Source organism: Battus philenor, unplaced genomic scaffold (genome assembly GCF_028537555.1).
Source record: "Battus philenor isolate CCGP_79_NKW_IND1 unplaced genomic scaffold, ilBatPhil1.0.hap1 SCAF_18, whole genome shotgun sequence".
Lineage (NCBI taxonomy): Eukaryota > Metazoa > Arthropoda > Insecta > Lepidoptera > Papilionidae > Battus > Battus philenor.
In genome coordinates this window covers 10088278-10105005 of record NW_027181680.1, presented here as the reverse complement: position 1 = coordinate 10105005, position 16728 = coordinate 10088278, and the positions used below count along the sequence as shown (strand labels likewise).

At 45.3% G+C, this 16728-nt stretch overlaps 53 non-coding genes across 53 annotated transcripts; all 53 read right to left on the bottom strand.

Annotated features, from left to right (window-relative positions):
• Nucleotides 1–82: 82 nt before the first annotated feature.
• LOC137921175 (5S ribosomal RNA) lies at nt 83–201 on the bottom strand. Its single transcript, XR_011107409.1, has one exon. It is a non-coding gene; the product is annotated as a 5S ribosomal RNA (ribosomal RNA).
• A 154-nt stretch (nt 202–355) lies between these two features.
• LOC137920581 (5S ribosomal RNA) lies at nt 356–474 on the bottom strand. The gene has a single exon (XR_011106845.1). It is a non-coding gene; the product is annotated as a 5S ribosomal RNA (ribosomal RNA).
• A 154-nt stretch (nt 475–628) lies between these two features.
• On the bottom strand, nt 629–747 carry LOC137921163 (5S ribosomal RNA). The gene has a single exon (XR_011107397.1). It is a non-coding gene; the product is annotated as a 5S ribosomal RNA (ribosomal RNA).
• A 153-nt stretch (nt 748–900) lies between these two features.
• On the bottom strand, nt 901–1019 carry LOC137921152 (5S ribosomal RNA). Its single transcript, XR_011107386.1, has one exon. It is a non-coding gene; the product is annotated as a 5S ribosomal RNA (ribosomal RNA).
• Nucleotides 1020–1173: 154 nt separating this feature from the next.
• LOC137921140 (5S ribosomal RNA) lies at nt 1174–1292 on the bottom strand. Its single transcript, XR_011107375.1, has one exon. It is a non-coding gene; the product is annotated as a 5S ribosomal RNA (ribosomal RNA).
• A 154-nt stretch (nt 1293–1446) lies between these two features.
• Nucleotides 1447–1565, bottom strand: LOC137921128 (5S ribosomal RNA). The gene has a single exon (XR_011107364.1). It is a non-coding gene; the product is annotated as a 5S ribosomal RNA (ribosomal RNA).
• Nucleotides 1566–1718: 153 nt separating this feature from the next.
• On the bottom strand, nt 1719–1837 carry LOC137921116 (5S ribosomal RNA). Its single transcript, XR_011107351.1, has one exon. It is a non-coding gene; the product is annotated as a 5S ribosomal RNA (ribosomal RNA).
• A 154-nt stretch (nt 1838–1991) lies between these two features.
• On the bottom strand, nt 1992–2110 carry LOC137921104 (5S ribosomal RNA). Its single transcript, XR_011107339.1, has one exon. It is a non-coding gene; the product is annotated as a 5S ribosomal RNA (ribosomal RNA).
• Nucleotides 2111–2263: 153 nt separating this feature from the next.
• On the bottom strand, nt 2264–2382 carry LOC137921092 (5S ribosomal RNA). The gene has a single exon (XR_011107327.1). It is a non-coding gene; the product is annotated as a 5S ribosomal RNA (ribosomal RNA).
• Nucleotides 2383–2536: 154 nt separating this feature from the next.
• LOC137920580 (5S ribosomal RNA) lies at nt 2537–2655 on the bottom strand. Its single transcript, XR_011106844.1, has one exon. It is a non-coding gene; the product is annotated as a 5S ribosomal RNA (ribosomal RNA).
• A 154-nt stretch (nt 2656–2809) lies between these two features.
• LOC137921081 (5S ribosomal RNA) lies at nt 2810–2928 on the bottom strand. Its single transcript, XR_011107316.1, has one exon. It is a non-coding gene; the product is annotated as a 5S ribosomal RNA (ribosomal RNA).
• A 153-nt stretch (nt 2929–3081) lies between these two features.
• LOC137921069 (5S ribosomal RNA) lies at nt 3082–3200 on the bottom strand. Its single transcript, XR_011107305.1, has one exon. It is a non-coding gene; the product is annotated as a 5S ribosomal RNA (ribosomal RNA).
• A 153-nt stretch (nt 3201–3353) lies between these two features.
• LOC137921056 (5S ribosomal RNA) lies at nt 3354–3472 on the bottom strand. Its single transcript, XR_011107292.1, has one exon. It is a non-coding gene; the product is annotated as a 5S ribosomal RNA (ribosomal RNA).
• Nucleotides 3473–3626: 154 nt separating this feature from the next.
• LOC137920579 (5S ribosomal RNA) lies at nt 3627–3745 on the bottom strand. The gene has a single exon (XR_011106843.1). It is a non-coding gene; the product is annotated as a 5S ribosomal RNA (ribosomal RNA).
• A 154-nt stretch (nt 3746–3899) lies between these two features.
• On the bottom strand, nt 3900–4018 carry LOC137921044 (5S ribosomal RNA). The gene has a single exon (XR_011107279.1). It is a non-coding gene; the product is annotated as a 5S ribosomal RNA (ribosomal RNA).
• Nucleotides 4019–4171: 153 nt separating this feature from the next.
• Nucleotides 4172–4290, bottom strand: LOC137921032 (5S ribosomal RNA). The gene has a single exon (XR_011107268.1). It is a non-coding gene; the product is annotated as a 5S ribosomal RNA (ribosomal RNA).
• A 154-nt stretch (nt 4291–4444) lies between these two features.
• On the bottom strand, nt 4445–4563 carry LOC137921020 (5S ribosomal RNA). Its single transcript, XR_011107257.1, has one exon. It is a non-coding gene; the product is annotated as a 5S ribosomal RNA (ribosomal RNA).
• A 154-nt stretch (nt 4564–4717) lies between these two features.
• LOC137921009 (5S ribosomal RNA) lies at nt 4718–4836 on the bottom strand. The gene has a single exon (XR_011107246.1). It is a non-coding gene; the product is annotated as a 5S ribosomal RNA (ribosomal RNA).
• A 153-nt stretch (nt 4837–4989) lies between these two features.
• Nucleotides 4990–5108, bottom strand: LOC137920997 (5S ribosomal RNA). Its single transcript, XR_011107235.1, has one exon. It is a non-coding gene; the product is annotated as a 5S ribosomal RNA (ribosomal RNA).
• Nucleotides 5109–5262: 154 nt separating this feature from the next.
• LOC137920986 (5S ribosomal RNA) lies at nt 5263–5381 on the bottom strand. The gene has a single exon (XR_011107224.1). It is a non-coding gene; the product is annotated as a 5S ribosomal RNA (ribosomal RNA).
• Nucleotides 5382–5534: 153 nt separating this feature from the next.
• LOC137920974 (5S ribosomal RNA) lies at nt 5535–5653 on the bottom strand. The gene has a single exon (XR_011107213.1). It is a non-coding gene; the product is annotated as a 5S ribosomal RNA (ribosomal RNA).
• A 153-nt stretch (nt 5654–5806) lies between these two features.
• On the bottom strand, nt 5807–5925 carry LOC137920962 (5S ribosomal RNA). The gene has a single exon (XR_011107202.1). It is a non-coding gene; the product is annotated as a 5S ribosomal RNA (ribosomal RNA).
• A 154-nt stretch (nt 5926–6079) lies between these two features.
• On the bottom strand, nt 6080–6198 carry LOC137920578 (5S ribosomal RNA). The gene has a single exon (XR_011106842.1). It is a non-coding gene; the product is annotated as a 5S ribosomal RNA (ribosomal RNA).
• Nucleotides 6199–6352: 154 nt separating this feature from the next.
• On the bottom strand, nt 6353–6471 carry LOC137920950 (5S ribosomal RNA). The gene has a single exon (XR_011107191.1). It is a non-coding gene; the product is annotated as a 5S ribosomal RNA (ribosomal RNA).
• A 153-nt stretch (nt 6472–6624) lies between these two features.
• On the bottom strand, nt 6625–6743 carry LOC137920938 (5S ribosomal RNA). Its single transcript, XR_011107179.1, has one exon. It is a non-coding gene; the product is annotated as a 5S ribosomal RNA (ribosomal RNA).
• A 154-nt stretch (nt 6744–6897) lies between these two features.
• On the bottom strand, nt 6898–7016 carry LOC137920926 (5S ribosomal RNA). The gene has a single exon (XR_011107168.1). It is a non-coding gene; the product is annotated as a 5S ribosomal RNA (ribosomal RNA).
• A 154-nt stretch (nt 7017–7170) lies between these two features.
• Nucleotides 7171–7289, bottom strand: LOC137920915 (5S ribosomal RNA). Its single transcript, XR_011107157.1, has one exon. It is a non-coding gene; the product is annotated as a 5S ribosomal RNA (ribosomal RNA).
• Nucleotides 7290–7442: 153 nt separating this feature from the next.
• LOC137920903 (5S ribosomal RNA) lies at nt 7443–7561 on the bottom strand. Its single transcript, XR_011107146.1, has one exon. It is a non-coding gene; the product is annotated as a 5S ribosomal RNA (ribosomal RNA).
• Nucleotides 7562–7715: 154 nt separating this feature from the next.
• On the bottom strand, nt 7716–7834 carry LOC137920890 (5S ribosomal RNA). The gene has a single exon (XR_011107135.1). It is a non-coding gene; the product is annotated as a 5S ribosomal RNA (ribosomal RNA).
• Nucleotides 7835–7987: 153 nt separating this feature from the next.
• On the bottom strand, nt 7988–8106 carry LOC137920879 (5S ribosomal RNA). The gene has a single exon (XR_011107124.1). It is a non-coding gene; the product is annotated as a 5S ribosomal RNA (ribosomal RNA).
• Nucleotides 8107–8260: 154 nt separating this feature from the next.
• On the bottom strand, nt 8261–8379 carry LOC137920867 (5S ribosomal RNA). Its single transcript, XR_011107112.1, has one exon. It is a non-coding gene; the product is annotated as a 5S ribosomal RNA (ribosomal RNA).
• A 153-nt stretch (nt 8380–8532) lies between these two features.
• Nucleotides 8533–8651, bottom strand: LOC137920855 (5S ribosomal RNA). Its single transcript, XR_011107101.1, has one exon. It is a non-coding gene; the product is annotated as a 5S ribosomal RNA (ribosomal RNA).
• Nucleotides 8652–8805: 154 nt separating this feature from the next.
• On the bottom strand, nt 8806–8924 carry LOC137920577 (5S ribosomal RNA). The gene has a single exon (XR_011106841.1). It is a non-coding gene; the product is annotated as a 5S ribosomal RNA (ribosomal RNA).
• Nucleotides 8925–9078: 154 nt separating this feature from the next.
• Nucleotides 9079–9197, bottom strand: LOC137920843 (5S ribosomal RNA). Its single transcript, XR_011107090.1, has one exon. It is a non-coding gene; the product is annotated as a 5S ribosomal RNA (ribosomal RNA).
• Nucleotides 9198–9350: 153 nt separating this feature from the next.
• LOC137920831 (5S ribosomal RNA) lies at nt 9351–9469 on the bottom strand. The gene has a single exon (XR_011107079.1). It is a non-coding gene; the product is annotated as a 5S ribosomal RNA (ribosomal RNA).
• A 153-nt stretch (nt 9470–9622) lies between these two features.
• On the bottom strand, nt 9623–9741 carry LOC137920819 (5S ribosomal RNA). The gene has a single exon (XR_011107067.1). It is a non-coding gene; the product is annotated as a 5S ribosomal RNA (ribosomal RNA).
• A 154-nt stretch (nt 9742–9895) lies between these two features.
• On the bottom strand, nt 9896–10014 carry LOC137920576 (5S ribosomal RNA). The gene has a single exon (XR_011106840.1). It is a non-coding gene; the product is annotated as a 5S ribosomal RNA (ribosomal RNA).
• A 154-nt stretch (nt 10015–10168) lies between these two features.
• On the bottom strand, nt 10169–10287 carry LOC137920807 (5S ribosomal RNA). The gene has a single exon (XR_011107056.1). It is a non-coding gene; the product is annotated as a 5S ribosomal RNA (ribosomal RNA).
• A 153-nt stretch (nt 10288–10440) lies between these two features.
• Nucleotides 10441–10559, bottom strand: LOC137920795 (5S ribosomal RNA). The gene has a single exon (XR_011107045.1). It is a non-coding gene; the product is annotated as a 5S ribosomal RNA (ribosomal RNA).
• A 154-nt stretch (nt 10560–10713) lies between these two features.
• LOC137920783 (5S ribosomal RNA) lies at nt 10714–10832 on the bottom strand. Its single transcript, XR_011107034.1, has one exon. It is a non-coding gene; the product is annotated as a 5S ribosomal RNA (ribosomal RNA).
• A 154-nt stretch (nt 10833–10986) lies between these two features.
• On the bottom strand, nt 10987–11105 carry LOC137920568 (5S ribosomal RNA). Its single transcript, XR_011106833.1, has one exon. It is a non-coding gene; the product is annotated as a 5S ribosomal RNA (ribosomal RNA).
• A 153-nt stretch (nt 11106–11258) lies between these two features.
• On the bottom strand, nt 11259–11377 carry LOC137920772 (5S ribosomal RNA). The gene has a single exon (XR_011107023.1). It is a non-coding gene; the product is annotated as a 5S ribosomal RNA (ribosomal RNA).
• Nucleotides 11378–11530: 153 nt separating this feature from the next.
• Nucleotides 11531–11649, bottom strand: LOC137920760 (5S ribosomal RNA). Its single transcript, XR_011107012.1, has one exon. It is a non-coding gene; the product is annotated as a 5S ribosomal RNA (ribosomal RNA).
• Nucleotides 11650–11802: 153 nt separating this feature from the next.
• Nucleotides 11803–11921, bottom strand: LOC137920748 (5S ribosomal RNA). The gene has a single exon (XR_011107001.1). It is a non-coding gene; the product is annotated as a 5S ribosomal RNA (ribosomal RNA).
• Nucleotides 11922–12075: 154 nt separating this feature from the next.
• LOC137920573 (5S ribosomal RNA) lies at nt 12076–12194 on the bottom strand. The gene has a single exon (XR_011106838.1). It is a non-coding gene; the product is annotated as a 5S ribosomal RNA (ribosomal RNA).
• A 154-nt stretch (nt 12195–12348) lies between these two features.
• LOC137920736 (5S ribosomal RNA) lies at nt 12349–12467 on the bottom strand. Its single transcript, XR_011106990.1, has one exon. It is a non-coding gene; the product is annotated as a 5S ribosomal RNA (ribosomal RNA).
• A 153-nt stretch (nt 12468–12620) lies between these two features.
• Nucleotides 12621–12739, bottom strand: LOC137920674 (5S ribosomal RNA). Its single transcript, XR_011106933.1, has one exon. It is a non-coding gene; the product is annotated as a 5S ribosomal RNA (ribosomal RNA).
• A 154-nt stretch (nt 12740–12893) lies between these two features.
• Nucleotides 12894–13012, bottom strand: LOC137920557 (5S ribosomal RNA). Its single transcript, XR_011106822.1, has one exon. It is a non-coding gene; the product is annotated as a 5S ribosomal RNA (ribosomal RNA).
• A 154-nt stretch (nt 13013–13166) lies between these two features.
• Nucleotides 13167–13285, bottom strand: LOC137921182 (5S ribosomal RNA). The gene has a single exon (XR_011107415.1). It is a non-coding gene; the product is annotated as a 5S ribosomal RNA (ribosomal RNA).
• Nucleotides 13286–13438: 153 nt separating this feature from the next.
• LOC137921062 (5S ribosomal RNA) lies at nt 13439–13557 on the bottom strand. Its single transcript, XR_011107299.1, has one exon. It is a non-coding gene; the product is annotated as a 5S ribosomal RNA (ribosomal RNA).
• A 154-nt stretch (nt 13558–13711) lies between these two features.
• On the bottom strand, nt 13712–13830 carry LOC137920944 (5S ribosomal RNA). The gene has a single exon (XR_011107185.1). It is a non-coding gene; the product is annotated as a 5S ribosomal RNA (ribosomal RNA).
• Nucleotides 13831–15658: 1828 nt separating this feature from the next.
• Nucleotides 15659–15777, bottom strand: LOC137920653 (5S ribosomal RNA). The gene has a single exon (XR_011106913.1). It is a non-coding gene; the product is annotated as a 5S ribosomal RNA (ribosomal RNA).
• Nucleotides 15778–15931: 154 nt separating this feature from the next.
• Nucleotides 15932–16050, bottom strand: LOC137920825 (5S ribosomal RNA). The gene has a single exon (XR_011107073.1). It is a non-coding gene; the product is annotated as a 5S ribosomal RNA (ribosomal RNA).
• Between the last annotated feature and the right edge of the window lie 678 nt (nt 16051–16728).

Genomic DNA, 16728 nt, shown 5'->3' with positions numbered 1-16728 from the left:
CTCCTATAAAAATGGATAAAACTTTATGGATTGAGAATGTTGGAGCGCTAAAAGGGAACCGCCGAAAGAAAAACGCCAAAAAAGCCAACATCACGCGGTGTTCCCAGGCGGTCACCCATCCAAGTACTGACCGCGCCCGACGTTGCTTAACTTCGGTGATCGGACGAGAACCGGTGTATTCAACGTGGTATGGACGTTGGCGACTGATGGTCTTCGAAACGCAAACGCGAGAGGCGACATCGGAGAGAAATCTTCATTTTTTTGTTAATAATCTCCTATGAAAAATGGATAAAAGTTTACGGATTGAGAATATTGGAGCGCTAAAAAGGAACCGCCGAAAGAAAAACGCCAAAAAAGCCAACATCACGCGGTGTTCCCAGGCGGTCACCCATCCAAGTACTGACCGCGCCCGACGTTGCTTATCTTCGGTGATCGGACGAGAACCGGTGTATTCAACGTGGTATGGACGTTGGCGACTGATGGTCTTCGAAACGCAAACGCGAGAGGCGACATCGGAGAGAAATCTTCATTTTTTTGTTAATAATCTCCTATGAAAAATGGATAAAAGTTTACGGATTGAGAATATTGGAGCGCTAAAAAGGAACCGCCGAAAGAAAAACGCCAAAAAAGCCAACATCACGCGGTGTTCCCAGGCGGTCACCCATCCAAGTACTGACCGCGCCCGACGTTGCTTAACTTCGGTGATCGGACGAGAACCGGTGTATTCAACGTGGTATGGACGTTGGCGACTGATGGTCTTCGAAACGCAAACGCGAGAGGCGACATCGGAGAGAAATCTTCATTTTTTTGGTAATAATCTCCTATAAAAATGGATAAAACTTTATGGATTGAGAATGTTGGAGCGCTAAAAGGGAACCGCCGAAAGAAAAACGCCAAAAAAGCCAACATCACGCGGTGTTCCCAGGCGGTCACCCATCCAAGTACTGACCGCGCCCGACGTTGCTTAACTTCGGTGATCGGACGAGAACCGGTGTATTCAACGTGGTATGGACGTTGGCGACTGATGGTCTTCGAAACGCAAACGCGAGAGGCGACATCGGAGAGAAATCTTCATTTTTTTGTTAATAATCTCCTATGAAAAATGGATGAAAGTTTACGGATTGAGAATATTGGAGCGCTAAAAAGGAACCGCCGAAAGAAAAACGCCAAAAAAGCCAACATCACGCGGTGTTCCCAGGCGGTCACCCATCCAAGTACTGACCGCGCCCGACGTTGCTTAACTTCGGTGATCGGACGAGAACCGGTGTATTCAACGTGGTATGGACGTTGGCGACTGATGGTCTTCGAAACGCAAACGCGAGAGTCGACATCGGAGAGAAATCTTCATTTTTTTGTTAATAATCTCCTATGAAAAATGGATAAAAGTTTACGGATTGAGAATATTGGAGTGCTAAAAAGGAACCGCCGAAAGAAAAACGCCAAAAAAGCCAACATCACGCGGTGTTCCCAGGCGGTCACCCATCCAAGTACTGACCGCGCCCGACGTTGCTTAACTTCGGTGATCGGACGAGAACCGGTGTATTCAACGTGGTATGGACGTTGGCGACTGATGGTCTTCGAAACGCAAACGCGAGAGGCGACATCGGAGAGAAATCTTCATTTTTTTATTAATAATCTCCTTTGAAAAATGGATAAAAGTTTATGGATTGAGAATACAGGAGCGCTAAAAAGGAACCGCCGAAAAAAAACGCCAAAAAAGCCAACATCACGCGGTGTTCCCAGGCGGTCACCCATCCAAGTACTGACCGCGCCCGACGTTGCTTAACTTCGGTGATCGGACGAGAACCGGTGTATTCAACGTGGTATGGACGTTGGCGACAGATGGTCTTCGAAACGCAAACGCGAGAGGCGACATCGGAGAGAAATCTTCATTTTTTTGTTAATAATCTCCTATGAAAAATGGATAAAAGTTTACGGATTGAGAATATTGGAGTGCTAAAAAGGAACCGCCGAAAGAAAAACGCCAAAAAAGCCAACATCACGCGGTGTTCCCAGGCGGTCACCCATCCAAGTACTGACCGCGCCCGACGTTGCTTAACTTCGGTGATCGGACGAGAACCGGTGTATTCAACGTGGTATGGACGTTGGCGACTGATGGTCTTCGAAACGCAAACGCGAGAGGCGACATCGGAGAGAAATCTTCATTTTTTTATTAATAATCTCCTTTGAAAAATGGATAAAAGTTTATGGATTGAGAATACAGGAGCGCTAAAAAGGAACCGCCGAAAAAAAACGCCAAAAAAGCCAACATCACGCGGTGTTCCCAGGCGGTCACCCATCCAAGTACTGACCGCGCCCGACGTTGCTTAACTTCGGTGATCGGACGAGAACCGGTGTATTCAACGTGGTATGGACGTTGGCGACTGATGGTCTTCGAAACGCAAACGCGAGAGGCGACATCGGAGAGAAATCTTCATTTTTTTGTTAATAATCTCCTATGAAAAATGGATAAAAGTTTACGGATTGAGAATATTGGAGTGCTAAAAAGGAACCGCCGAAAGAAAAACGCCAAAAAAGCCAACATCACGCGGTGTTCCCAGGCGGTCACCCATCCAAGTACTGACCGCGCCCGACGTTGCTTATCTTCGGTGATCGGACGAGAACCGGTGTATTCAACGTGGTATGGACGTTGGCGACTGATGGTCTTCGAAACGCAAACGCGAGAGGCGACATCGGAGAGAAATCTTCATTTTTTTGTTAATAATCTCCTATGAAAAATGGATAAAAGTTTACGGATTGAGAATATTGGAGCGCTAAAAAGGAACCGCCGAAAGAAAAACGCCAAAAAAGCCAACATCACGCGGTGTTCCCAGGCGGTCACCCATCCAAGTACTGACCGCGCCCGACGTTGCTTAACTTCGGTGATCGGACGAGAACCGGTGTATTCAACGTGGTATGGACGTTGGCGACTGATGGTCTTCGAAACGCAAACGCGAGAGGCGACATCGGAGAGAAATCTTCATTTTTTTGGTAATAATCTCCTATAAAAATGGATAAAACTTTATGGATTGAGAATGTTGGAGCGCTAAAAGGGAACCGCCGAAAGAAAAACGCCAAAAAAGCCAACATCACGCGGTGTTCCCAGGCGGTCACCCATCCAAGTACTGACCGCGCCCGACGTTGCTTAACTTCGGTGATCGGACGAGAACCGGTGTATTCAACGTGGTATGGACGTTGGCGACTGATGGTCTTCGAAACGTAAACGCGAGAGGCGACATCGGAGAGAAATCTTCATTTTTTTGGTAATAATCTCCTATAAAAATGGATAAAACTTTATGGATTGAGAATGTTGGAGCGCTAAAAGGGAACCGCCGAAAGAAAAACGCCAAAAAAGCCAACATCACGCGGTGTTCCCAGGCGGTCACCCATCCAAGTACTGACCGCGCCCGACGTTGCTTAACTTCGGTGATCGGACGAGAACCGGTGTATTCAACGTGGTATGGACGTTGGCGACTGATGGTCTTCGAAACGCAAACGCGAGAGGCGACATCGGAGAGAAATCTTCATTTTTTTGTTAATAATCTCCTATGAAAAATGGATAAAAGTTTACGGATTGAGAATATTGGAGCGCTAAAAAGGAACCGCCGAAAGAAAAACGCCAAAAAAGCCAACATCACGCGGTGTTCCCAGGCGGTCACCCATCCAAGTACTGACCGCGCCCGACGTTGCTTATCTTCGGTGATCGGACGAGAACCGGTGTATTCAACGTGGTATGGACGTTGGCGACTGATGGTCTTCGAAACGCAAACGCGAGAGGCGACATCGGAGAGAAATCTTCATTTTTTTGTTAATAATCTCCTATGAAAAATGGATAAAAGTTTACGGATTGAGAATATTGGAGCGCTAAAAAGGAACCGCCGAAAGAAAAACGCCAAAAAAGCCAACATCACGCGGTGTTCCCAGGCGGTCACCCATCCAAGTACTGACCGCGCCCGACGTTGCTTAACTTCGGTGATCGGACGAGAACCGGTGTATTCAACGTGGTATGGACGTTGGCGACTGATGGTCTTCGAAACGCAAACGCGAGAGGCGACATCGGAGAGAAATCTTCATTTTTTTGGTAATAATCTCCTATAAAAATGGATAAAACTTTATGGATTGAGAATGTTGGAGCGCTAAAAGGGAACCGCCGAAAGAAAAACGCCAAAAAAGCCAACATCACGCGGTGTTCCCAGGCGGTCACCCATCCAAGTACTGACCGCGCCCGACGTTGCTTAACTTCGGTGATCGGACGAGAACCGGTGTATTCAACGTGGTATGGACGTTGGCGACTGATGGTCTTCGAAACGCAAACGCGAGAGGCGACATCGGAGAGAAATCTTCATTTTTTTGTTAATAATCTCCTATGAAAAATGGATGAAAGTTTACGGATTGAGAATATTGGAGCGCTAAAAAGGAACCGCCGAAAGAAAAACGCCAAAAAAGCCAACATCACGCGGTGTTCCCAGGCGGTCACCCATCCAAGTACTGACCGCGCCCGACGTTGCTTAACTTCGGTGATCGGACGAGAACCGGTGTATTCAACGTGGTATGGACGTTGGCGACTGATGGTCTTCGAAACGCAAACGCGAGAGTCGACATCGGAGAGAAATCTTCATTTTTTTGTTAATAATCTCCTATGAAAAATGGATAAAAGTTTACGGATTGAGAATATTGGAGTGCTAAAAAGGAACCGCCGAAAGAAAAACGCCAAAAAAGCCAACATCACGCGGTGTTCCCAGGCGGTCACCCATCCAAGTACTGACCGCGCCCGACGTTGCTTAACTTCGGTGATCGGACGAGAACCGGTGTATTCAACGTGGTATGGACGTTGGCGACTGATGGTCTTCGAAACGCAAACGCGAGAGGCGACATCGGAGAGAAATCTTCATTTTTTTATTAATAATCTCCTTTGAAAAATGGATAAAAGTTTATGGATTGAGAATACAGGAGCGCTAAAAAGGAACCGCCGAAAAAAAACGCCAAAAAAGCCAACATCACGCGGTGTTCCCAGGCGGTCACCCATCCAAGTACTGACCGCGCCCGACGTTGCTTAACTTCGGTGATCGGACGAGAACCGGTGTATTCAACGTGGTATGGACGTTGGCGACAGATGGTCTTCGAAACGCAAACGCGAGAGGCGACATCGGAGAGAAATCTTCATTTTTTTGTTAATAATCTCCTATGAAAAATGGATAAAAGTTTACGGATTGAGAATATTGGAGTGCTAAAAAGGAACCGCCGAAAGAAAAACGCCAAAAAAGCCAACATCACGCGGTGTTCCCAGGCGGTCACCCATCCAAGTACTGACCGCGCCCGACGTTGCTTAACTTCGGTGATCGGACGAGAACCGGTGTATTCAACGTGGTATGGACGTTGGCGACTGATGGTCTTCGAAACGCAAACGCGAGAGGCGACATCGGAGAGAAATCTTCATTTTTTTATTAATAATCTCCTTTGAAAAATGGATAAAAGTTTATGGATTGAGAATACAGGAGCGCTAAAAAGGAACCGCCGAAAAAAAACGCCAAAAAAGCCAACATCACGCGGTGTTCCCAGGCGGTCACCCATCCAAGTACTGACCGCGCCCGACGTTGCTTAACTTCGGTGATCGGACGAGAACCGGTGTATTCAACGTGGTATGGACGTTGGCGACAGATGGTCTTCGAAACGCAAACGCGAGAGGCGACATCGGAGAGAAATCTTCATTTTTTTGGTAATAATCTCCTATAAAAATGGATAAAACTTTATGGATTGAGAATGTTGGAGCGCTAAAAGGGAACCGCCGAAAGAAAAACGCCAAAAAAGCCAACATCACGCGGTGTTCCCAGGCGGTCACCCATCCAAGTACTGACCGCGCCCGACGTTGCTTAACTTCGGTGATCGGACGAGAACCGGTGTATTCAACGTGGTATGGACGTTGGCGACTGATGGTCTTCGAAACGCAAACGCGAGAGGCGACATCGGAGAGAAATCTTCATTTTTTTGTTAATAATCTCCTATGAAAAATGGATAAAAGTTTACGGATTGAGAATATTGGAGCGCTAAAAAGGAACCGCCGAAAGAAAAACGCCAAAAAAGCCAACATCACGCGGTGTTCCCAGGCGGTCACCCATCCAAGTACTGACCGCGCCCGACGTTGCTTATCTTCGGTGATCGGACGAGAACCGGTGTATTCAACGTGGTATGGACGTTGGCGACTGATGGTCTTCGAAACGCAAACGCGAGAGGCGACATCGGAGAGAAATCTTCATTTTTTTGTTAATAATCTCCTATGAAAAATGGATAAAAGTTTACGGATTGAGAATATTGGAGCGCTAAAAAGGAACCGCCGAAAGAAAAACGCCAAAAAAGCCAACATCACGCGGTGTTCCCAGGCGGTCACCCATCCAAGTACTGACCGCGCCCGACGTTGCTTAACTTCGGTGATCGGACGAGAACCGGTGTATTCAACGTGGTATGGACGTTGGCGACTGATGGTCTTCGAAACGCAAACGCGAGAGGCGACATCGGAGAGAAATCTTCATTTTTTTGGTAATAATCTCCTATAAAAATGGATAAAACTTTATGGATTGAGAATGTTGGAGCGCTAAAAGGGAACCGCCGAAAGAAAAACGCCAAAAAAGCCAACATCACGCGGTGTTCCCAGGCGGTCACCCATCCAAGTACTGACCGCGCCCGACGTTGCTTAACTTCGGTGATCGGACGAGAACCGGTGTATTCAACGTGGTATGGACGTTGGCGACTGATGGTCTTCGAAACGCAAACGCGAGAGGCGACATCGGAGAGAAATCTTCATTTTTTTGTTAATAATCTCCTATGAAAAATGGATGAAAGTTTACGGATTGAGAATATTGGAGCGCTAAAAAGGAACCGCCGAAAGAAAAACGCCAAAAAAGCCAACATCACGCGGTGTTCCCAGGCGGTCACCCATCCAAGTACTGACCGCGCCCGACGTTGCTTAACTTCGGTGATCGGACGAGAACCGGTGTATTCAACGTGGTATGGACGTTGGCGACTGATGGTCTTCGAAACGCAAACGCGAGAGTCGACATCGGAGAGAAATCTTCATTTTTTTGTTAATAATCTCCTATGAAAAATGGATAAAAGTTTACGGATTGAGAATATTGGAGTGCTAAAAAGGAACCGCCGAAAGAAAAACGCCAAAAAAGCCAACATCACGCGGTGTTCCCAGGCGGTCACCCATCCAAGTACTGACCGCGCCCGACGTTGCTTAACTTCGGTGATCGGACGAGAACCGGTGTATTCAACGTGGTATGGACGTTGGCGACTGATGGTCTTCGAAACGCAAACGCGAGAGGCGACATCGGAGAGAAATCTTCATTTTTTTATTAATAATCTCCTTTGAAAAATGGATAAAAGTTTATGGATTGAGAATACAGGAGCGCTAAAAAGGAACCGCCGAAAAAAAACGCCAAAAAAGCCAACATCACGCGGTGTTCCCAGGCGGTCACCCATCCAAGTACTGACCGCGCCCGACGTTGCTTAACTTCGGTGATCGGACGAGAACCGGTGTATTCAACGTGGTATGGACGTTGGCGACAGATGGTCTTCGAAACGCAAACGCGAGAGGCGACATCGGAGAGAAATCTTCATTTTTTTGTTAATAATCTCCTATGAAAAATGGATAAAAGTTTACGGATTGAGAATATTGGAGTGCTAAAAAGGAACCGCCGAAAGAAAAACGCCAAAAAAGCCAACATCACGCGGTGTTCCCAGGCGGTCACCCATCCAAGTACTGACCGCGCCCGACGTTGCTTAACTTCGGTGATCGGACGAGAACCGGTGTATTCAACGTGGTATGGACGTTGGCGACTGATGGTCTTCGAAACGCAAACGCGAGAGGCGACATCGGAGAGAAATCTTCATTTTTTTATTAATAATCTCCTTTGAAAAATGGATAAAAGTTTATGGATTGAGAATACAGGAGCGCTAAAAAGGAACCGCCGAAAAAAAACGCCAAAAAAGCCAACATCACGCGGTGTTCCCAGGCGGTCACCCATCCAAGTACTGACCGCGCCCGACGTTGCTTAACTTCGGTGATCGGACGAGAACCGGTGTATTCAACGTGGTATGGACGTTGGCGACAGATGGTCTTCGAAACGCAAACGCGAGAGGCGACATCGGAGAGAAATCTTCATTTTTTTGTTAATAATCTCCTATGAAAAATGGATAAAAGTTTACGGATTGAGAATATTGGAGTGCTAAAAAGGAACCGCCGAAAGAAAAACGCCAAAAAAGCCAACATCACGCGGTGTTCCCAGGCGGTCACCCATCCAAGTACTGACCGCGCCCGACGTTGCTTAACTTCGGTGATCGGACGAGAACCGGTGTATTCAACGTGGTATGGACGTTGGCGACTGATGGTCTTCGAAACGTAAACGCGAGAGGCGACATCGGAGAGAAATCTTCATTTTTTTGGTAATAATCTCCTATAAAAATGGATAAAACTTTATGGATTGAGAATGTTGGAGCGCTAAAAGGGAACCGCCGAAAGAAAAACGCCAAAAAAGCCAACATCACGCGGTGTTCCCAGGCGGTCACCCATCCAAGTACTGACCGCGCCCGACGTTGCTTAACTTCGGTGATCGGACGAGAACCGGTGTATTCAACGTGGTATGGACGTTGGCGACTGATGGTCTTCGAAACGCAAACGCGAGAGGCGACATCGGAGAGAAATCTTCATTTTTTTGTTAATAATCTCCTATGAAAAATGGATAAAAGTTTACGGATTGAGAATATTGGAGCGCTAAAAAGGAACCGCCGAAAGAAAAACGCCAAAAAAGCCAACATCACGCGGTGTTCCCAGGCGGTCACCCATCCAAGTACTGACCGCGCCCGACGTTGCTTATCTTCGGTGATCGGACGAGAACCGGTGTATTCAACGTGGTATGGACGTTGGCGACTGATGGTCTTCGAAACGCAAACGCGAGAGGCGACATCGGAGAGAAATCTTCATTTTTTTGTTAATAATCTCCTATGAAAAATGGATAAAAGTTTACGGATTGAGAATATTGGAGCGCTAAAAAGGAACCGCCGAAAGAAAAACGCCAAAAAAGCCAACATCACGCGGTGTTCCCAGGCGGTCACCCATCCAAGTACTGACCGCGCCCGACGTTGCTTAACTTCGGTGATCGGACGAGAACCGGTGTATTCAACGTGGTATGGACGTTGGCGACTGATGGTCTTCGAAACGCAAACGCGAGAGGCGACATCGGAGAGAAATCTTCATTTTTTTGGTAATAATCTCCTATAAAAATGGATAAAACTTTATGGATTGAGAATGTTGGAGCGCTAAAAGGGAACCGCCGAAAGAAAAACGCCAAAAAAGCCAACATCACGCGGTGTTCCCAGGCGGTCACCCATCCAAGTACTGACCGCGCCCGACGTTGCTTAACTTCGGTGATCGGACGAGAACCGGTGTATTCAACGTGGTATGGACGTTGGCGACTGATGGTCTTCGAAACGTAAACGCGAGAGGCGACATCGGAGAGAAATCTTCATTTTTTTGGTAATAATCTCCTATAAAAATGGATAAAACTTTATGGATTGAAAATGTTGGAGCGCTAAAAGGGAACCGCCGAAAGAAAAACGCCAAAAAAGCCAACATCACGCGGTGTTCCCAGGCGGTCACCCATCCAAGTACTGACCGCGCCCGACGTTGCTTAACTTCGGTGATCGGACGAGAACCGGTGTATTCAACGTGGTATGGACGTTGGCGACTGATGGTCTTCGAAACGCAAACGCGAGAGGCGACATCGGAGAGAAATCTTCATTTTTTTGTTAATAATCTCCTATGAAAAATGGATAAAAGTTTACGGATTGAGAATATTGGAGCGCTAAAAAGGAACCGCCGAAAGAAAAACGCCAAAAAAGCCAACATCACGCGGTGTTCCCAGGCGGTCACCCATCCAAGTACTGACCGCGCCCGACGTTGCTTATCTTCGGTGATCGGACGAGAACCGGTGTATTCAACGTGGTATGGACGTTGGCGACTGATGGTCTTCGAAACGCAAACGCGAGAGGCGACATCGGAGAGAAATCTTCATTTTTTTGTTAATAATCTCCTATGAAAAATGGATAAAAGTTTACGGATTGAGAATATTGGAGCGCTAAAAAGGAACCGCCGAAAGAAAAACGCCAAAAAAGCCAACATCACGCGGTGTTCCCAGGCGGTCACCCATCCAAGTACTGACCGCGCCCGACGTTGCTTAACTTCGGTGATCGGACGAGAACCGGTGTATTCAACGTGGTATGGACGTTGGCGACTGATGGTCTTCGAAACGCAAACGCGAGAGGCGACATCGGAGAGAAATCTTCATTTTTTTGGTAATAATCTCCTATAAAAATGGATAAAACTTTATGGATTGAGAATGTTGGAGCGCTAAAAGGGAACCGCCGAAAGAAAAACGCCAAAAAAGCCAACATCACGCGGTGTTCCCAGGCGGTCACCCATCCAAGTACTGACCGCGCCCGACGTTGCTTAACTTCGGTGATCGGACGAGAACCGGTGTATTCAACGTGGTATGGACGTTGGCGACTGATGGTCTTCGAAACGCAAACGCGAGAGGCGACATCGGAGAGAAATCTTCATTTTTTTGTTAATAATCTCCTATGAAAAATGGATGAAAGTTTACGGATTGAGAATATTGGAGCGCTAAAAAGGAACCGCCGAAAGAAAAACGCCAAAAAAGCCAACATCACGCGGTGTTCCCAGGCGGTCACCCATCCAAGTACTGACCGCGCCCGACGTTGCTTAACTTCGGTGATCGGACGAGAACCGGTGTATTCAACGTGGTATGGACGTTGGCGACTGATGGTCTTCGAAACGCAAACGCGAGAGTCGACATCGGAGAGAAATCTTCATTTTTTTGTTAATAATCTCCTATGAAAAATGGATAAAAGTTTACGGATTGAGAATATTGGAGTGCTAAAAAGGAACCGCCGAAAGAAAAACGCCAAAAAAGCCAACATCACGCGGTGTTCCCAGGCGGTCACCCATTCAAGTACTGACCGCGCCCGACGTTGCTTAACTTCGGTGATCGGACGAGAACCGGTGTATTCAACGTGGTATGGACGTTGGCGACTGATGGTCTTCGAAACGTAAACGCGAGAGGCGACATCGGAGAGAAATCTTCATTTTTTTATTAATAATCTCCTTTGAAAAATGGATAAAAGTTTATGGATTGAGAATACAGGAGCGCTAAAAAGGAACCGCCGAAAAAAAACGCCAAAAAAGCCAACATCACGCGGTGTTCCCAGGCGGTCACCCATCCAAGTACTGACCGCGCCCGACGTTGCTTAACTTCGGTGATCGGACGAGAACCGGTGTATTCAACGTGGTATGGACGTTGGCGACTGATGGTCTTCGAAACGCAAACGCGAGAGGCGACATCGGAGAGAAATCTTCATTTTTTTGGTAATAATCTCCTATAAAAATGGATAAAACTTTATGGATTGAGAATGTTGGAGCGCTAAAAGGGAACCGCCGAAAGAAAAACGCCAAAAAAGCCAACATCACGCGGTGTTCCCAGGCGGTCACCCATCCAAGTACTGACCGCGCCCGACGTTGCTTAACTTCGGTGATCGGACGAGAACCGGTGTATTCAACGTGGTATGGACGTTGGCGACTGATGGTCTTCGAAACGTAAACGCGAGAGGCGACATCGGAGAGAAATCTTCATTTTTTTGGTAATAATCTCCTATAAAAATGGATAAAACTTTATGGATTGAGAATGTTGGAGCGCTAAAAGGGAACCGCCGAAAGAAAAACGCCAAAAAAGCCAACATCACGCGGTGTTCCCAGGCGGTCACCCATCCAAGTACTGACCGCGCCCGACGTTGCTTAACTTCGGTGATCGGACGAGAACCGGTGTATTCAACGTGGTATGGACGTTGGCGACTGATGGTCTTCGAAACGCAAACGCGAGAGGCGACATCGGAGAGAAATCTTCATTTTTTTGTTAATAATCTCCTATGAAAAATGGATAAAAGTTTACGGATTGAGAATATTGGAGCGCTAAAAAGGAACCGCCGAAAGAAAAACGCCAAAAAAGCCAACATCACGCGGTGTTCCCAGGCGGTCACCCATCCAAGTACTGACCGCGCCCGACGTTGCTTATCTTCGGTGATCGGACGAGAACCGGTGTATTCAACGTGGTATGGACGTTGGCGACTGATGGTCTTCGAAACGCAAACGCGAGAGGCGACATCGGAGAGAAATCTTCATTTTTTTGTTAATAATCTCCTATGAAAAATGGATAAAAGTTTACGGATTGAGAATATTGGAGCGCTAAAAAGGAACCGCCGAAAGAAAAACGCCAAAAAAGCCAACATCACGCGGTGTTCCCAGGCGGTCACCCATCCAAGTACTGACCGCGCCCGACGTTGCTTAACTTCGGTGATCGGACGAGAACCGGTGTATTCAACGTGGTATGGACGTTGGCGACTGATGGTCTTCGAAACGCAAACGCGAGAGGCGACATCGGAGAGAAATCTTCATTTTTTTGGTAATAATCTCCTATAAAAATGGATAAAACTTTATGGATTGAGAATGTTGGAGCGCTAAAAGGGAACCGCCGAAAGAAAAACGCCAAAAAAGCCAACATCACGCGGTGTTCCCAGGCGGTCACCCATCCAAGTACTGACCGCGCCCGACGTTGCTTAACTTCGGTGATCGGACGAGAACCGGTGTATTCAACGTGGTATGGACGTTGGCGACTGATGGTCTTCGAAACGCAAACGCGAGAGGCGACATCGGAGAGAAATCTTCATTTTTTTGTTAATAATCTCCTATGAAAAATGGATGAAAGTTTACGGATTGAGAATATTGGAGCGCTAAAAAGGAACCGCCGAAAGAAAAACGCCAAAAAAGCCAACATCACGCGGTGTTCCCAGGCGGTCACCCATCCAAGTACTGACCGCGCCCGACGTTGCTTAACTTCGGTGATCGGACGAGAACCGGTGTATTCAACGTGGTATGGACGTTGGCGACTGATGGTCTTCGAAACGCAAACGCGAGAGTCGACATCGGAGAGAAATCTTCATTTTTTTGTTAATAATCTCCTATGAAAAATGGATAAAAGTTTACGGATTGAGAATATTGGAGTGCTAAAAAGGAACCGCCGAAAGAAAAACGCCAAAAAAGCCAACATCACGCGGTGTTCCCAGGCGGTCACCCATCCAAGTACTGACCGCGCCCGACGTTGCTTAACTTCGGTGATCGGACGAGAACCGGTGTATTCAACGTGGTATGGACGTTGGCGACTGATGGTCTTCGAAACGTAAACGCGAGAGGCGACATCGGAGAGAAATCTTCATTTTTTTATTAATAATCTCCTTTGAAAAATGGATAAAAGTTTATGGATTGAGAATACAGGAGCGCTAAAAAGGAACCGCCGAAAAAAAACGCCAAAAAAGCCAACATCACGCGGTGTTCCCAGGCGGTCACCCATCCAAGTACTGACCGCGCCCGACGTTGCTTAACTTCGGTGATCGGACGAGAACCGGTGTATTCAACGTGGTATGGACGTTGGCGACTGATGGTCTTCGAAACGCAAACGCGAGAGGCGACATCGGAGAGAAATCTTCATTTTTTTGTTAAAAATCTCCTATGAAAAATGGATAAAAGTTTACGGATTGAGAATATTGGAGCGCTAAAAAGGAACCGCCGAAAGAAAAACGCCAAAAAAGCCAACATCACGCGGTGTTCCCAGGCGGTCACCCATCCAAGTACTGACCGCGCCCGACGTTGCTTAACTTCGGTGATCGGACGAGAACCGGTGTATTCAACGTGGTATGGACGTTGGCGACCGTTCGTCTTCGATGCGCAAACACCATCTTGGTGATCTTCGAAACCGAATCCTAATTCTCTGTTATGTCTTTGTTATTTTCTTCAATATTTTTTTTTCAACGTCCACACTAAATAGATAAATCGGCGGAAATTGCATTACATAATAATGGCTACTGCTTGGTCTCAGAGATCTTTCCTTGTGAAGATTTGTACTTCATCGTCCACTCACATACAATACTTACCAGTGTATCGTATGTGCCTTTCGTTGTATAACAAATTTGAAAACTAAGTCGACATCTTCAGTATTTCCTTTGCGAAGTTAAACAATGTTTGTTACTATAATACATACTATGCCGCATGTACACGTCATAACAATGAACACATTCATAACACAGCTTTACACAAGTAGAGCCCTTTGCTACGTGCGAGCGTCATCGTGAAACTGGTACGCGCTCTACCAGCCTTATTCTTAGTTTTTAAGTTCACAGATTCTTCCGCTCCGTGAACTCAGCTCCGATGAAGCTGTAAAAGCCTTCGAGCTAAGAGCAATAACATCAACATAGAATAAGTATACAATGCAGTTTCATTTTTATTTTCAAACCGTTACTATTGTTCAATTAAACTTATTATTGTCTACATAAGGTTTGGAATATATTTTGGTTGTAAGAGAGTGATCGACACATATATAATACGCCAATACCTCACTTTGCGTAGTGGTTACGTTTCAGAAAAACACGACGCAAATTGAAACGCCGCAAAGTGAATTAAGATTTTCTATAGCAAACCACATAAAGATCGAAGATAGGTACCAGGGTGACGAAAATATTACTTTTTAAAAAGAAAATTGAACAAACAATAATAAAATAACTCTGCCAATTAAATAAATTGTAATAATATTAACCTTTTTGGTAACCAGAAACAACGCGTAAAAATTTATATGAATTTATTATTCTCTTTTAAAATAAGCACAACACACTACTTAATTAAAACTAAGCTATTAAAATTAGCAAAACAAAGTGAAAATAAAACTGTATTCAAATTGAGTCGATTTTTGGTTAGATAGAGAATCCCCGAGTTTTGATGGCGTAGTGCAATTAAAAACAAAAGTGTTGCCATCTTTTTAAAAATAAATTAATATAAAATTTAAAAAAAAACGAAGCAAAGCGAAGTATTAGTGTACTCTACACCTTTAATGAAAGTTGTTTTCGCATCGATTAGGCCACCTGCCCACGTTTCTTTTGTGTTTATGTACGTTAAACTCGATATTATTTTTAATTTAAAAATAAGGGTTGATCGTAGAGGGGTAAAAATTTAAAGTTGTATGGTATTTATTTGGCGAAGAAGAGCGCCATCTACAGGGAAAATATTGAAATGGCAGAGTAACGACAGCGGACTCATCTAAATGCTACGAGATGGCAGTGTGATCGGCCTGAAAAAATCACCTTTTGTTACTAGAAAATAAAAACACAAAATATTAATAATTTGAATTGTTATCATAAAAAACAACCTGAACGCAATTGAAAACTATAAATAGTCAAGTAAGAAAGCGATCCTTCTTAAAGGTTTTTCTATGCATAAAGTATGATTAAAAAATTGGTTACAGTATTTTAAAAGGATTTTGAAGGTGAAATCAACTTGGGTTTTATTTTGTGCTATAATAGTTCACATCGTGAACAAAAAAGGAGTCGTGTATCAAAATATTACAAAATTAGGCTAAGTATAAGACAGTAAAGAGCGCCAGTTTTAACAACGATAAAAATTGACGAATGACATGCAAAACAAAAGTTTATGAATTGAGAATATTGGAGCGCTAAAAGGGAACCGCTGAAAGAAAAACGCCAAAAAAGCCAACATCACGCGGTGTTCCCAGGCAGTCACCCATCCAAGTACTGACCGCGCCCGACGTTGCTTAACTTCGGTGATCGGACGAGAACCGGTGTATTCAACGTGGTATGGACGTTGGCGACAGATGGTCTTTGAAACGCAAACGCGAGAGGCGACATCGGAGAGAAATCTTCATTTTTTTGTTAATAATCTCCTATGAAAAATTAATAAAAGTTTATGGATTGAGAATATTGGAGCGCTAAAAAGAAACCGCCGAGAGAAAAACGCCAAAAAAGCCAACATCACGCGGTGTTCCCAGGCGGTCACCCATCCAAGTACTGACCGCGCCCGACGTTGCTTAACTTCGGTGATCGGACGAGAACCGGTGTATTCAACGTGGTATGGACGTTGGCGACAGATGGTCTTTGAAACGCAAACGCGAGAGGCGACATCGGAGAGAAATCTTCATTTTTTTGTTAATAATCTCCTATGAAAAATGGATAAAATTTATTGAAGGAAAATTTTCCACCTGTGTGCTAGTTTTCTAATATGGTTAAGTTTACAATGGTATTTTTAAGATATAAATATTCTGTATTGGAATTTTTTTCTTGGCTACCGCCATCTACAGAGCTAATATTCCGGTGTTGGTGTCCTAGGAAATTATTTATCCCATCTTTTTGCTACTAGATGGCAGTGCGCGTATCGAAATGAAAATGCTCTCTTTTAATTATACATTTAACTTTATCTTGTCTGTTTTAACTTCTCTTTAATGGAATCAGGCGTTACCTTGCGGAAGTCCATCCTAAGTAACAAAAGGACCACTAGTTAGTCACTTCCGCACATGCAGTATTAGTCGTGCAACAAACATGGGTGCCAAACACAGAGTGTGTGTTTGGCACTTATCGGTGTAACATAACTCCTGAAGATGCCCCGTAGAGGGGTGAAACAAGTGTTGAGTGATTGAACGGAGGCAGTTGTGTAATTCGCATTGTTTGCCGAATACGCTTTTATCAGTGGGCTGGCGGTCGGTGTACTTTGTTGCATGACTACCACTATATTTGCGAAGGTGGCTAAATATTGGTCCTTTTCTT